The sequence below is a fragment of the Alosa sapidissima genome, chromosome 6 (assembly GCF_018492685.1).
Source record: "Alosa sapidissima isolate fAloSap1 chromosome 6, fAloSap1.pri, whole genome shotgun sequence".
Classification (NCBI taxonomy): Eukaryota; Metazoa; Chordata; class Actinopteri; order Clupeiformes; family Clupeidae; genus Alosa; species Alosa sapidissima.
The window spans coordinates 11,047,879-11,064,930 of NC_055962.1; positions in this window are offsets into that span (position 1 = coordinate 11,047,879).

Here is a 17,052-nt window from a genome sequence, read left to right on the forward strand (position 1 = left end):
CCTATTACACACACTTGTATCCTTGCGCCCTTGCGTTGTAGATTAAGGTGCCACTTTTGGGAGGTATGAAAGGGATGGATGACAAGGTAGCGAAACATTCTATTGTTCATCCTTCTTTTAATGTAAGTAAGGACCTTTAAGAACTGGTACCTTGAAGTGCACTTCAGGTGTGCAAGGGTGGTAGTGTGTGGAATGGGATGACAAATGTCATGTAAAACTCAAGAGATGGTGATAAATCCAACTTCCTCAGTCCACAAAAGCCTCAACCAGCTGCTGCTTACAAAAGATAAATTCCTTTAATCCAGACGAGTACTTTCGAAGGCGAGAACAGGCATGCCTTTTACCCAAATCTAATTCCAGTGAAATAATGCCATGCTATTATCCATATTTGGGGAAACTCCGAGCACTCACTGTTGGATAAGCGGGACAGGCATGTAGAAAGGTTGCCTTGGTGATGACATTGTCTGTCCATCTGTATATTGAGAGTGTTTCTACTGACCAGCATATCTGTCCATGAACTTCAGCTCCTGTTGAAATACTAACCTGAGGCTCTCTAAAAATGTTATTCACAGTAGCATTAAACAAAAAAAGTGTGTGTGTTTGTGGGGGGGGGCTATTGTAGACATGGTGACCTCGACATACATGGCATACCCACCCCCCCCCCCCCCCCACACACACACACACACACACCATCCAGACTCATTCAGCACTGTGTGCTGAGGCCTATGGGATAGGCGCGTTAGCCATTTACTGCTGACCTATACGTCCTGTGGGAAGCAAAGGACCTCAGTACCCTCCTCCTCCTCACTCCCGTTCTCGTCTGGCTGGCTCGTCCCTGCCCGGACATATGTGTTTGTACAGAGCGCCTGCGAGACTGCAGCATGTGGCCGTAAGGCGACACCCGCAGATTCCTGGAGTGACTCGCGTCAGTCAAGGACGTCTGAGTAAGCGGCGCACATTTATAAACAACGAGGGAAGGGGAGAGGGAAGAAGGAGCACAGCGTAGCGAGCCCCAAATGCCAGGTACAGTGTCGGCCATCGCCTCACCCCCCAACCCCAACTTGCATACCAGAGGAGCTCAACTGGTTAGCTCTAGATGCTAATAACTCTCAAGGTCATAGGGTTGATTCTCAACTGGTTTTCAAAAAGGCACATTTGAAAAATCACTTTAGATGGAAATTTCTGCTAATTGAATAAATGTAAATCATCAAGCATTTGACTAATTTAGTCAAGCCTTGCGGACAGGAGAGTGTGCCTATGTTCCCACAGCCCTGTCCCTTACCCTAACACTAACCCTAACCTAGAAATGTGGGAACATAGGGCCCTGAGGACAGCCTGCTAGCATGAAAAACAAGTAGACTTCCCTAGCATCCAAGTGCGCTGAAATCAGTTTATGTTAAGCACCCTTCCACCTTTTGGTGGGCTGATGGTTTGCTGAGTGTGATGATGAGGAGAAAGCAAATGGCTGTGGTTTAAGTCATTAAAGACCTAATCTCTTCTCTGCTCATCTAAAGTATACATTCGGAAGTTTATGATGCACTCATGGACTGAGGCCTGAATAGACCTCTGAAGTTCGCCTACAAAAAAGCTGCCATCTTTGACATCCGGTATCTGGCCATTTTTCCTATGGGATAAAAACATTTTGAATTATCGCACCTGTTAAACTCTCGCGATGAAAAAGTCTGAAATGCAGACGTTTTCCTGAACACACACGCGACCCATCTCCACATTGCAAATTGAAGGCCTTAAATCAATACGTTTATATTTGAGGGTGTTGATTGATGATCTCCATATTTAGAAAGAACTAATAGGACCTACAGTACATCAACAGGAAAAAAACATTCAGAACATGCAACAAAATAGGAATTAGGCCTCTCTTTCAGTGTTAACATGATAGAACATGACGGTAATAAGTACACAGACCAAGAAGCTGTTTGAAAGGTTGAAAGGTCTTACTATGTTCATCAGCATTTAAAGAAAGGAAACATTCGATCTACTACCAGTGGGTTGGCAACATGAACGGCCCAATCTTTAGAGGACACAAAGACGGTCTTTTAAAATGAAGCTTGCCTGTTGTTCGGGCCCTTCTTTCGCTGCAGGCCACTACTGTCTCTCTCTCTCTCGCCCAGCCTCCCAGTGGCCCTGTGGTCACAGCTGGGCCAGCCAACACTGAAAAGGCCTCTCGCTTTCCACACAAATAGAGAAAAGAAAACAGGGTGGAAACCCCCTAAACTAATCCCCGTAATAATTCCAGAATGCCCTTCTGCTGACTCTTAATGTGTTTTGCTGGTTTTGACAAGTCGAAACTGTTTGGGACGATTTCACCATCTTACCCCCTGATGCTCCCTGTGTCAGCATGTTCAAAAATCCAGCCGATTGTTCTCCCTGCGAGCACTCATAAAGAGGTTAGGAAATAATGCTGCTCACTCACAAAGTGATACAGATTCAGATGTATCTTCTGGACATCCACACACGTGTATCTGGCGCAATCTACATCCACATCAATGCTGTGCTATGTTTTGACATTTTGATATGAAGAAATTGAATCATATATCAATTATTTGGATCATGTTGGATAAATGTATAGAACACCCAAATGCCCATTTTGATAAAAAAAAAAAAAACATATGATATCTGAAGAGTAATACTCAAAACAGCATAACAAACCCCTCCACACTTCATGTGTGTAGATAAGTGTTGTTTATGGTCAAGTTTTAATCCTTAAGCCGCATTATGGCAAAGGTAAGACATTGAATTCAGTGTTTCTGCAAATTATTTTTGAATTTGCCTTACACTAAACCGCTCAGTCACAGGTTTTTAGACTTGAGGAGCTGTTGGTAGAAGGTGTGTCTGGGTAAAGCTCATGTAGTGACTTGTGAGCTGTCTCCAGGCTTCCACCTTTTCATTTTGATCTTCTTTGACTACGTGTGCAAACAAGCTATTTTTGCCAATTTATGACAATGCTTCATCCTGCCAGGCATGCACCATCATGAACGACAGATACACACGAGCATGCATACATGCGCATACACACACACACACACACACACACACACACACACACACACACTGCCTTTAGGATACCAATGGAAGCAAGATGCAAATCAGTCTAGTAAATCAACTCAGTCAAAAGCGTTCTTAAAGTTAGGGGTGTGAGGATTTACACGGGCAACTAGCATGCTAGCTCAGTTCGCCTCCGTTACACTACCACTGCTTGCACTGACGTGTGCACTTGTGCCATTACGATGAGAGTGCCCAGCCTTTGCCCACCTGAGATTCATTACCCTCTTAGGGCAGTGATGCCCATACTGCCCAGGCAAGGCACTGGTGAAGATCATGAATCACACACAGAGAATGAAGAGAATTGTCTGATTGACTTGGCCCTGGAGGAGAGACATCTGGAGATTATGCATCAGACCTGGAAGCTGGCCAAACAGTATAAGTTATCTCAGCCTCTGCTAGCTCACTGTCACATCATTTGTACGGTAATTCTAATTATTTTGACTTTTTTGACCTTGTCGCTAATTGAATGTAATGGCATTCATCAGCAATGTCATCAGCATGCATTCCAGGGAGGTTAAAATGGCAGTGTACAAGCAAGCACTGCTACACAGATGTTGCTTATTGACACGGCAGGTTCTCAGGCCAAAAAGTCGTCAATAAGCCTGGCTTCATTTCTGAAGCTATCACATCCAGGGGACTAAATGTCTCCACTGTGATGCACAGTGGAGACATGCACCTGGGTGCTATGATTGATGCACCTGGGGCTATGATTGAGTGAATATGCAAGCTGTCACCAGAGTTACCTCAACATAGCTACACTATTGTTTTTTGGCAATCTTTGACAGATTGATTAGCTTTTTTTTCTTCAGAAATACTGTGTGTGTCTGTATTCATCTGAGTCAGTGAGTGTTTTTTCAGTGTACCCTGAAGGACTGCTATTTTCCAGCGTTGATGTTTTTTTTGCCCTGGCAAAATCTGGCAAGAACCTAATCTGGCAAGAACCTCTTTGATCACACACCTCTTCCTTGCTCTGCATAAGCCTTCAAAGGCAATACAGTCAAACTGAGGAGTCTGCACACTAACGGTATGCCTAGGTAGGCCTACACTTACACTACCGTTCAAAAGTTAGGGGTCACCGAGACAATTTCATGGTTTCCATGAAAACTCATACTTTTATTCATCAAATGAGTTGCAAAATGTATAGAAATTATAGTAAAGACATTGACAAGGTTAGAAATAATGATTTTTATTTTAAATAATATTTTTGTCCTTCAAACTTCAAAGAATTTGCAGCCTTGCAGATATTTGGCATTCTAGCTGTCAATTTGTTGAGGTAATCTGAAGATATTTCATCCCACGCACCTCCCACCAGTTGAATTGGCTTGATGGACACTTCTTACGTATCATACATACCAAGCTGCTCCCACAACAGCTCAATAAGGGTTGAGATCTGGTGACTGCGCTGGCCACTCCATTACAGAAAGAATACCAGCTGACTGCTTCTTCCCTAAGTTCCCATAGTTCTTGCATAGTTGGAGGTGTGCTTTGGGTCATTGTCCTGTTGTAGGAGAAAATTGGCTCTGATGAAGCGCTGTCCACAGGTTATGGCAGGGCGTTGCAAAATGGAGTGATAGCCTTTCTTATTCAAAATCCTATCCCAATAACCTTTTACATTGTACAAATCTCCCACTTTAGCTCCAGACCCTCACATTACCTCTACCATGCTTGACAGATGGCGTCAGGTACTTCTCCAGCAACCTTTCACTTGTTCTCCGTCTCACAAATTTTCTTCTGTGTGATCCAAACACCTCAAACTTAGATTAGTCTGTCAATATCATGTTTTTCCAATCTTTCTCTGTCCAATGTCTGTGATCTTTTGCCCATCTTAATATTTTCCATTTATTGGCAAGTCTCAGATATGGATTTTTCTTTGCCACTCGGCCTATGGGTACCATTTATTAAAGGTGCCAGTTGAGGACCTGTGAGGCGTCCATTTCTTAAACTAGAGACTCTAATGTACTTGTCCTCTTGCTTAGTTTGCACCGGGGCCTCCTACTTTTTCTATTCTCGTTAGAGCCCGTTTGTGCTGTTCTCTGAAGGGAGTACACACCATTGTAGGAAATAAGTATAAGTAAGTATAAGTATAAGTATATATACTCTTTTGATCACGTGAGGGAAATTTGGTCTCTGCATTTATCCCAATCCGTGAATTAGTGAAACAACAACAAATCTTCAGTTATGTCAATTTCTTGCATGGAATAGCCTTCATTTCTCAGAACAATAATAGACAGTCAAGTTTCAGAAGAAAGTTATCTTTTTCTGGCCATTTTGAGAGTATAATCGAACCCACAAATGCTGATGCTCTAAATACTCAACTAGATCAAAGGAAGGCCAGTTTTATAACTTCTCTAATCAGCACAACAGTTTTCAACTATGCTAACATAATTACACAAGAGTTTTATCAATGAGCCTTTTAACACAATTAGCTAACACAATGTACCATTAGAACACAGGAGTGATGGTTGCTGGAAATGGGCCTCTGTACACCTATGTAGATATTCCATTAAAAAACAGCTGTTTTCAGCTAGAATAGTAATTTACCACATTAACGTCTAGACTGTAATTCTGATTCTGATTAATTTAATGTTATCTTCATTGAAAAAAAAACAGTGCTTTCTTTCAAAAATAAGGACATTTCTAAGTGACCCCAAACTTTTGAACGGTATAGTGTAGGTATACATACCGTACTGTGAATGTGAAGTGTGTGTGCATATTTGTTACAGCATACCTGTCATCTGCTGATCGATTGCTGACTGCCGACTGCAATTGTGAGTTGTGTGAAGGATGGGGAGGAGGCTGTATGAACTGGTGAACAGCTTTGTGGCGTTGTGTGGAAACAACCACCTACTTTTAAATGTGGCCAAAACAAATGAGATGGTAGTGGGCTTTGCATCATGGGGAAAGAGGTGGAGGTAGTGGAAAACTACCAATATCTGGGTTGGAAATGCAACACTCATGCTGTGTACAGGAAGGGACAGAGCAGACTACTTCTTGAGGAAGCTTAGGTCTTTTAATGTGTGCAGCAGGATGTTGAACATGTTTTACCAGTCTGCTGTTTTAAGTGCCATTTTCTTTGCAGCCATCTGTTGGGGCACCAGTATCAGAGCAAATGACACCAAAAAACTACTGGTCAGACAGCAGAGTGTTTTCAGCTGGAGGTTGCATCAACTTCGATGTAACAAGGACCGTTATAGAAAATCATTCCTGCCCACTGCCATAACTATTTACAATAACTCCCCTTTGTGCCGTGAGAGGAGAATCCTATTCTGAGAGACAATGTGCAGTTTACAACCACTTGCACAGAGACGTTATATCCAATTGTATTTATTTTTGACTTGTATGTATATGTGTGATATATGTTCATATTATTAATTGCTGCTGTAACACCATCATTTCCCTTTGAGCATGAATAAAGTAATCTATCTATCTTTATATGCTTATCTATGTGTATGTGTGTGCAAAGGTGTGTCTGTGTCTGTTTGTCTATCTGTCTGTCCCTATGTATAAGTGTGTGTGTGTGTGTGTGTGTGTGTGGTGTGGTGTGTGAGAGAGTGTTTATGTGTGTGTGGGCATAGTACAGAGTATCAGGCATCAGTATGGAATGTAAGGCACATTTTTCTGTGTCTGTCACATCTACGACGGACCTCCATTCCAGTTGCTGCCTGGTCTCCACAGTGACATCCAGTCTGTTTTGATGTCACCGGCCGTCTGGGAGGGACACTTCCAGTCTGTTGGTATTGGACGGGGCCACAGTATCCCAGGATCCCCCCTCAGGCAAGCTGACCTGCACCCCAAATTTATATTTTTAGGGTGGAGTTATTTCCACTTGTCAAAAGACTGACATTATAGCCGTTTCCTCCACGGAGTCTCTCTGAAGATTTAAGGCCACATTTTTCTGTCAACAGTACAACGATGAAGACACAAATGGATCACTCAGTGTTTTGAATGTAAAGTTATTTTTGTATTTCTTTATTAAAACATCTGAAGAGAAAAAGAGTTCTGATTGATATTTATCTCAATATTCCTGTTGCACAACTGATACAGCAACTCCAAGGTCATGAACTCAATGCCTAGAGACCATACAGTCGAATAAAATTGTCAGTGAAAAGCATCTTCTAAATGACTAAAATTCAACTGTAAAAGTGAATATGCTATATAGCCAATATATTTCAGCTGTTGTTCTATTGGGTTCTCTTGTCTTGGGAGATTAGGTTCCAGTGCAAACCAGGGGGTGTGAGTGTGTGTTTGTACATGTTAGTGTTAGTGTGTGTGTGCGTGTTAGTGTTAATGTGTGTGTGTGTGTGTGTGTGTGTGTGTGTGTGTGAGAGAGAGAGAGAGGTACGGCTGCCTTTGGAATGTTCTCCCGGTGGGGTGTCCACTTGGAGACCCAGGGGGCCGGGAACCTGAAACCGGCTGTCACATGGGCCACAGGCATCGGGTTACACTGGGCAGAGGCACAGCACAGTACAGCACAGCACAACACAGCACAGCACAGCACAGCACAGCACAACACAGCACAGCACAGCACAGCACAGCACAGCACAGCAAAACACAATACAACACAACACAACACAACACAACACAGCACAGCACAGCACAGCACAGCAAAACACAATACAACACAACACAACACAACACAGCACAGCACAGCACAGCACAGCAAAACACAATACAACACAACACAACACAACACAACACAACACAACACAACACAGCACAGCACAGCACAGCAAAACACAATACAACACAACACAACACAACACAACACAGCACAGCACAGCACATCAGAGACCCCGATGAGCCGTGCTGGGCAAAGGTGGAAAGGTATAGAGGAGCCAAGACGTCCAACCTAGTGCATGCATACTGTAATGTACCGATACAAGTGCTTCCTATAAGTATTACTGTTAAAGAATACTATACGGTTACTCTATAGGCTTTATACTAAGTATGACATTCTAAGAGTAGTAAAAGAAAACTTATTTGAGTTCCCTTGGTGCACACATGTAGCATGTAAGGTTTCTATAACAAGAACACTACCACTATTTCAGCACTGTTATCAAAGTCCACTACAGCTATACCTACCTGGTGTGCTAGAATGGCGTATCTTTGTGTCACACAGTGTCTTGTGCATCATATAACCATGTGAGCAGCCTTAGTATTTGGCCTCAAAGCTGCACACACACACACACACACACACACACACACACACACACACACTTACACACATATTCGTCATACGCAAAGAGACAATGATGATCTTCATTTACACCACACAGTTGAGCGTCAGCTGTGGGAAGGAGGACTGCTCTCTCTCTCTCTCTCGCTCACACACACACTGTCACATGCACACATGCACACTGTGGGTGTGTGTGTCTGTGTGTGTGTGCGTGTATGCCTGCTGTCAGAGCTCAACGAGCAGGCACATATGCACTGGCCCCGTTCCAGTTCCAGGTCTCAGACCCTGAGAGCTGCACAGCAGCAGGCAGCCTGAGCAGCAGAGGAGGAGGAGAGGGAGGGAGAGCGGGAGGGCAAGGGGGTGTACCGACCCAAGACCCCCTGTTTGTTTACCCCTTTTTGGCTTTTAACCTCTCCCCATGCCCTGCCATTCATCAGCTTCTCTGGCGGAGCTTTGAGCCCGCTTGCTCTGAGAAGTCTGCAGCTGCGCTGCATGGCACGGCAGTGGGGCAGTAGAACCATGAGACCAGCAGACAGATGAGCCCTGCAGCGGGGCAGTAGAACCGTGAGGAGACCAGCAGGATCTAGGCCCGGATCTAGGCTGCTCAGATTGGGGGGGGCAAATAGAAATTTGGGGTGGGCACAATGCCCGCTCAGTTTCACCTACAAATGCCTTACTTTTCACATTAAAACCCGTATCTAGCAAACATGACATATTACATAGAACTGTTAATCATAGACCTGATTTTAATATTTACAGATATCTAGGCTATATTTAACATTTATTTTCTATGTGGCCTGTTATGAAATCATGTATTGAACAATTAAAGCACAGTTCAGCTTTAAGAAACTCAAATAGTCTACATGCATGCTTAGCATTTTGTCATCATTAAGGCTACTTTGATAAACTCTTAGTCTACTGATTTTAATATTTACAGATATCTAGGCGATATTTGTAACATTTATTTTGTATTTGGCCTGTTATGAAATCATGTATTGGACAATTTAAACACACTGTGAAACCTGAAGCCCAAAGTTGGAGACATGCATTTAGACATTGCTGCAAATGTAAAACCGGATTACTCTGGAGTGGCTAACTGTACAGGGGAATGATTTACACCTTTTTATTCGGTAAGGTCTGCTGTTTCTTATAATATATGGTTTGTCATGTGTTCGGGAAAAAATCGTGAAGTATTCCACCGAGATGAATGGGTAGGGAGATGGGCGCAGAATGTAACATGATACATTAAAGTTACTTTAACACAACAACTTGCGGCCAACATCGTTTAAAAGCTGAGAAAAAGCTCTTTCGTGTGATGTGATACATGTAATATCTTTGTGAAGAGTAGGCTATCGGAGTATAGCCTATTTCAGCAAAGAATGGGTGAATTTGGACGCAATTTCTTTCTTGCCGTGCGCTGTCACATTCTCCACTGCATAAAAGACAGGCTAAATTAATTTGCGTTGTGAATGCTAAGCTTAATCAGGCCATAGGCTAAATAAAAATCGCTAGTCGGATGCAAAGCAGAATATAGAAAGAAATGGGCACCAAGGCCACAGTGGCCTGTGAACCTCCGATTTTCAAAGGGACATCACGGCCAACGCAAGGGGCAACGACGTGGCCGCCGTAAAATTCCCACCCTGCTTATAACACAATTAAGGAATGACCAATGTTAACAAACTAACTGGCTAGATCACCTTAGAAAGCTTAACATGCACATTAGCTAAAAACAAACCTTATTCAAACGAGAATAATACAAAAAAGGTCTTTATTTAAACCAGCATCAAGAATCTATATTACATCTAGTAGCCTATAACCTTTATGGAAATATAGCTAAGCCCTCTCTACTGAAGTATGAAACAGCAAGTGATGCACTCAGTGTGGAATGGTAGGGGAACACGTCGCTGCTGCTCCGGTAGCTTATTTATACTATCCAACCAGCAAATCAGCACCCTCGAAATTCAGACTGGACGAATTAGAAAAGTGTGATTGGCAGATTCAATAGCTGTCAATTAAAATTGACCAATTAGGTGGGGCAGAAGAAATATTTGGAGGGGCATTGCCCCTCCCAGCCCTATTCTAGATCCGGCCATGGGCAGTAGAACCGTGAGGAGACCAGCCGATGAGCCCTGCAGCAGGGCAGTAGAACCGTGAGGAGACCAGCAGATGAGCCCTGCAGCAGGGCAGTAGAACCGTGAGGAGACCAGCAGTCAGATGAGCCCTGCTGTCTTACTGCAAGCCTGACGCCCCATTGCTTGCTTTGGCAACTATGTCTATCAGTCTCTTTGAATGGATTTAAAATGCACATTTCAGTAGGTTTTTCTGTTTTCAGACACAACTTTGGGTTACTTTGGTAATGGTTTATCAACGATTGTTTTTGTTTTTCTAATTCCTTTATTTATATTTTAATTTCATGGATGCATTTTAAAGTGGGAATACCTTCAGAAAGACAAACGTGAGCATTCTTGCTATGAATGTGAGGAACACTTAAGCTCACTGTGTCCCATCTCCACTGTTCCTGTACGGGAGCAATGGGAACTCGGGGATGGGAAAGAGGAAGGACAGATGTCCTCTACCCAGGCCTCTCTCTCCCTCAGAGCGGAGAGAGTGGATGGGATGGGGGGATTAGGCTGCTCTGTCCTCACGATTTACTCCACGGGGAAGAGGCTCCGGCAGCCAAGCTAAAGGGCCTGACCCTTCCTGTGGTTCTCCTCCACGGATGACCAGAGTAAACGGTGGAAGAGAGAGGCCCTGCCCTGCCCTGCCCTGCCCTGCCCTGCCCTGTCAACATAAGGGCCCAGATTCACCACAGGACCTGGTGCGGAGTGTATCTCCACTGTCCTCCTGTTGGGTTCTACAGTGTTGCTCCACTCAGTGGAATGGAGACATGGCATGATCACTCCAGAGAGAGATGCTGACTGCTGGCCCAGATCTGGCCCTGTTACAGCCCTCTGCTGGCACTTCTCTGTGCTCAATGGAAAGGAGAGATACCCTCACTCTGGAGAGTTCCCCCACCCCATCTGGCCCTGTTATGGCCCTTAGCTGGTTCTCCTCTGATCCAACGCAGTACACACCCCAGATCCAACCCAGGACACACCCCAGATCCAACGCAGTACACCTTTTATTGCTTCCAAGTCGGCTGATGTTGTTAATGTTTGTCCATTGGGAGCTTGCTATGGCTAGCTTTTGCCCTGGGCATCTGACATCCTTCCCATCCATCTGTGAGCCGGTGCTGCACTTCACTGTCTGGTCGAGGGGATTTCTCGGGACAGCAGCTGGAGCTTCTCTGCGAAAGATCTGCCGAGGCCGCCGAGCTGTTTCTGACCTGTGAGCTGCCATGCCAACTGCCTGGAGTCTGGATTGAGCAGATTAACGTTAACGTTAACGTTGAAGAACTCTGCATCATGGACCAACAAACTGTCGCTGTTTAAAAGTCCACCGAGTTGCTGATCTACAAGATCGCCCACTACTTCGGACTGTTATGCTTCCAGTGATCTCCAGACTAACAAGGCCTAATGTTAACGTTATCTCCAGACTGCCTGCGAGTTCACCGGGTTGGTCAGTTGTAAAGAACTTTGTTGGCGTTGCATCGGTTGTGGAGACACAGCTGTGCGCAGTTTCATGCGAGTCATCATTGCCCTTGGACATTTTCAGCCGGTTGGAAATTGGACGGTTGAAATTCTTCCATATCTGGTATCCATCTCGGGTCGCTTGCCTTCTGCGGCCTGGTGTCCAGTTGTATGTTTGTTTTAAGTGCGTAGATGTTGTGTCCAGTAGCCGCTGTTAGGATCTTCACAGTGTGTAGGGGCCTGGGGCGAAGTAAGGGGGTGGAAGGTGGGGATTGAGGGAGGTGGTGGTGGGGTGGCAGAGAGAGAGAGAGGGGGGGGGGGGGGGAAGAGATTTCATCCCCAAGAAAAAGTTTGTTTGAAGATTCTTGTTTATTCTGGGTCTACTGTGCTTCCTCTCTTCTCTTTTTCTCTCTTTCCTTCAGTCTCTATCTCTCACTCCACTACTCTCTCTCTCTCTCTCTCTCTCTCTGATTCCTTCTGTATCCCCTTTTTCCTCTCACGCCCTCTCCCTTTTCTCTCTCTCTCTCTCTCTCTCTCTCTTTCCATCTGTCCATCCAAACCTGTCCTCTCTCTCTGTGAAGCGTCAGCTGATTTTATATCAGCAGCTCCTCTCAAAAGAAAAAAAAGCAGGGAATAAACTGGGGACCACTGTCTAGCACCAGGGAGTGAAGCTAAAAAAAAAGAAAGGATCGAAAGAAAATCCGACAGACATCAAAAGGGAAGAAGTTCCAAAACACACAAAACTCTTTCAAATTCAGCACTCGGGTATCCACAGGTTCTTTCTTTCCCTCGGACATCAAACGGAAACTTGAAAGGGGCTCGACGGCGAGCTTGATGTAACTTATTCATTGGGAAAGTTCTTTTTTTTCTTCTTTTCTCTTTTCCACTTCTACAACCACCACCCTTCCTTCTCTCCTGGTCTCTTAGCACCCCGTTATAGTTGTCTCTCTCTACCGGATGAGTGCACTCACACACTTTATGCAATGACAGTGGTGAACTACTCTTCTGCTTTATTGCATTTTGTAGTGGTACTTTAATCCATATCAGATCCATTACTTTAACGTATACTCTCAACTATGCATATTATGCATGTTATAGTTCTCATTCATATATTGGTCAAGTCAAGTCAGTTTTTTTATATAGCACATTTAACGCAACAGAGTATATGTACATGAGGAGGAGGAGAGGGAGGGGGGGAGGGCAAGGGGGTGTACCGACCCAAGACCCCCTGTTTGTTTACCCCTTTTTGGCTTTTACAGTTTTTCTCGATCGTTTCGATACCTGTGTCAACTCTGACATCACGTTCTCAAAACAGTTAACACCCGTGTCTGAACAAAAGCACTCTGGACAAAATGACACATTTTGCTTGCAAAAGGCTGTTACTCTCTCAAAACACTTAAAACATAGCCTGGGTGTTCCCATGCTGCCTTGCGCACGATTTGATTCACGCTGCTAAGGCAGCCTGGAGACCATGGAGCAAATTTTTGCCTGAGATAGGGAACCAATCACAGAACAGGTGGGAAAGCAAGACGATGATAAGCTATGCACAGACGCATTTGATAGACATCCGTGGCACCCAATAAACGGATCTGGGCATTTTTTTCAAATACGAGAAAATGAAGGTTTGGTTCCCAGACCACGTCTCTTTGAGAAGTGGTGGCGCTAGCCAGGCTACTTAAAACATGCAGCAAAAGCAAATCTTGCCTTCAAACATTACAACTTGTTGCCAATTCAAAAACACTCTTTAATCAATCATTACACACTGGACAACAAAATGCAAAATCTAGTTCTCAAAATGAGCATTTTTGCTATGTCTGTTCTTTCTCATTTTTCTGGTATCAGAAAAAAACTCTGAAAAGACAAAATGTGCCGAATAAAAAAAATAATTTATTCATTCCTCCCAAGATGTAACTGTCATTGTAAGACATACAGCAACCACCTAGTAAGATATTGTAAATTTCATTGAACTACAACTTTCATCGAAATAGACCTACAAGACCAACTCGTTTTGATACCTGTGTCAATTCTGAAATCACACTCTCAAAACAGTTAACACCCGTGTCTGAACAAAAGCACTCTGGACAAAATGACACATTTTGCTTGCAAAAGGCTGTTACTCTCTCAAAACACTTAAAACATGCAGCAAAAGCAAATCTTGCCTTCAAACACTACAACTTGTTGCCAATTAAAAAACACTCTTTACAGTTTTTCTCAGTCGCTTTGGTGCTTTTCTCAGATCAGAATGAAAATTCTCATAACTATTAGTTTAACCTCCACAACATTTAGTCATTTGTGCACATCATAGTAGCAATTTCTCCTTCCTCTGAACAAATTGCAAATACTTTTGGACATATATCAGTTGCTTTCATACAATTCTCTGCTGTTTTATAACATCATTTGCTTATGTCATGTCAGTCAAAATGAACTATACTTATGGATGCTGAATAGGTGTTCCCAATAAAACTAATAGTCTTCATTTCATTGCTTGAATCATTTCATACAAAATTGGTGAACTAGATATCAAATTCTGTCACAATGCTGTAGAATTGCAAAGAGCATATACAGTAAAAATGTGAAACGTACGTATTCACTGTCTTGTATTCACTTACTCTCCTAACTACAGCAATGTGTAACTTTACTGTAGTTTTCAAATGGCTGTACAAGTGTATAGTGCTGTCTTGAGCATGTTCAGGTAGTGTCACAGAGTTCTGACCTTTTTTTGCATTGGAAAACACTGAGAGAATAAACTGTCATAATGAAAACATGACAAAGCCATGTTAGAATATCTTGTTCATAAACGATGGTGTCAAGACTTTTCATTTTGATGACACTGACAGTTTCATTGACATGAATACTTGCTTTTGAGGAATGGACTATCCATTTTGAGCAAGTGACGTGCTTTTGCAGGTTATCCACTAGGTTTTGCAGTTTGCACTAATTGTTTTGAGAAATGCACTAAATGCTGTGCAAATGTTAAAGGAGAATTCCGGTGTGATATTGACCTAAAGTGTATCGAAACATGATACCGAGTGTGAAAATAATTCAGTGGAAATGCATGGATTCCATTTGCTGCTACTGGAAGAAACTGGAATCCATGCATTTCCACTGAATTATTTTTGGAATCTGATCCCTTATCATACCTGTTCATTCTTACTCGTTGCTCGACTTATCGTGACTAAATTCAAGATGGCTGCAAACGTTAAACTTCGTGAAGATACTGTCTGTATAAATCGTCTTGTAAGTAAACTACCAGTGCTTTTTCAAAGTTCTCAATGTCTCGTTTTAAATGTCAGGGCCCTAGGAAGTCTACCAATGAAGTGTGGAGATACATTGAGCCTCGTAAATGGGTGTAAAACAGTGATTTATTTGCATGGCTAGCCCGATGCCGAAGCACCACTACTGAAAAAGTTGTTGGTAGCATCGGCTAACTAGCGCCAGATTTTGGAGTGCAGGGGACAAGTCGAGATGGGCTATGAGACATACGTTCACACTCGGTATCATGTTTCAATACACTTTAGGTCAATATCACACCGGAATTCTCCTTTAATAGTGATGTGAAAAAGCACCAAAGCGACTGAGAAAAACTGTAATCGAACATTACACACTGGAAACAATATGCAAAATCTAGTTCTCAAAATGAGCATTTTTGCTATGTCTGTTCCATTACTTTCTCATTTTTCTGGTAGGCCGATCAGAAAAAAAACTGAAAAGACAAAATGTTCTGAATAAAATTTTTTATTCATTCCTCCTAAGATGTAACTGCCATAGACATGCAAGACATACAGTAAATAGCAAGATACTGTACATTTCATTGAACTACTAACTAACTTGTCATTTTTCATCAAAATAGACCTACAGTAAACACCTTTTGTACCGTTTTCTCCACCAAATAGGCAATACAGTACTTTGTCTAAATGTGCATTAGAACCATACTTGCAAATAGCAACACAGAACAGACAGCTCTTATGTATAATGAATGATTGCTGAATGAAGAATTGTGCAAAGGAGGAGTTTCACACAGGTGTATCAGAGATTCAGACTTATGCAAGGAATCTATACCACCTGTGAAAAGATGTTTTCCTTTTGTTTATGTAACAGGGTAATACTTAGGAAGGGCCAAGGGGCCAATCACAGTAGCCTGACTACGCCACCCTGAGGCCTAGTGCATCAGGGAATCTTTAAGAGATCGTACCTCTAAACCGAGACTGCTCTTTCAGGTTCGTAATTACACCATGGAGACATGATTCCAGGAAAACAAAGGATTTATTAATACACAAACGGTTGGGCAGTGGGGATCTGAGGGTGGCAACTATGGACGTCCACACAAATATTTTACATGCAAGCATAAAGAAAAGCTCACCTGTTACACAGCAAAGGCACACCGCAAAGCGATAAGCAATACACAAAACCCCACCACACGTATGCTTAGACTAGCCCCCCTCAGAGCCACCTCCCTACTAAATAAACATAAAAGTTACACAAACAGAAGGACAAGACAGGCAACACAAAACATAAACCAAACATAAAATAACCAAAGCAAAACCAAGACAAGACAAGACAAGACAAGACAGCAGCACGACCCATGTTACCACAATATACATGACAGGAAACCACAAATGTACAGAGAGACAGCATACCTGACAATAGCACAGGCAGGGGCTACACCAGTGGCGTCTACATTGCTACTGGCTGCTGCCCCTCTTTAGCGCTCCACTGGTGCCAGATTGCTTAATTGCCTATGCCCCGCCCCCTTCATTAGCACTGGCAGGTGCTATGGGGAAGGTCTACCTGCTACATTTAGCATGGGAAAACCAATAGAGTTTGGGGCTTTTGAATGACACCTGTGTTAACTGTTTTGCAAAAGGGTGTGATAAATGTGTGAACCCAATGAAAATGTGTGACCAAGTGGGTTCTAGTTTACTTAAGCAGGTAAAAGCAATCGAGAAAAACTGTAGCCTCTCCCCATGCCTTATACTCTCAACTATGCATATTATGCATGTTATAGTTCTCATTCATATATTGGTCAAGTCAAGTCAGTTTTTTTATATAGCACATTTAACGCATTAGAGTATATGTACATGCTGATGTTTAAATGTTGACCTAGACATGGGTCAAATGAAATCCTCCCAGTGCTTATTGCATTGTGTACACTACACTACAATTTGATGCGTCGGCCCCTTGTGCTGGATGTGCCCGGCTGATGTAATACAGGAGGTTTGCCGTGCAACTCTGAGAGGGCAGTAG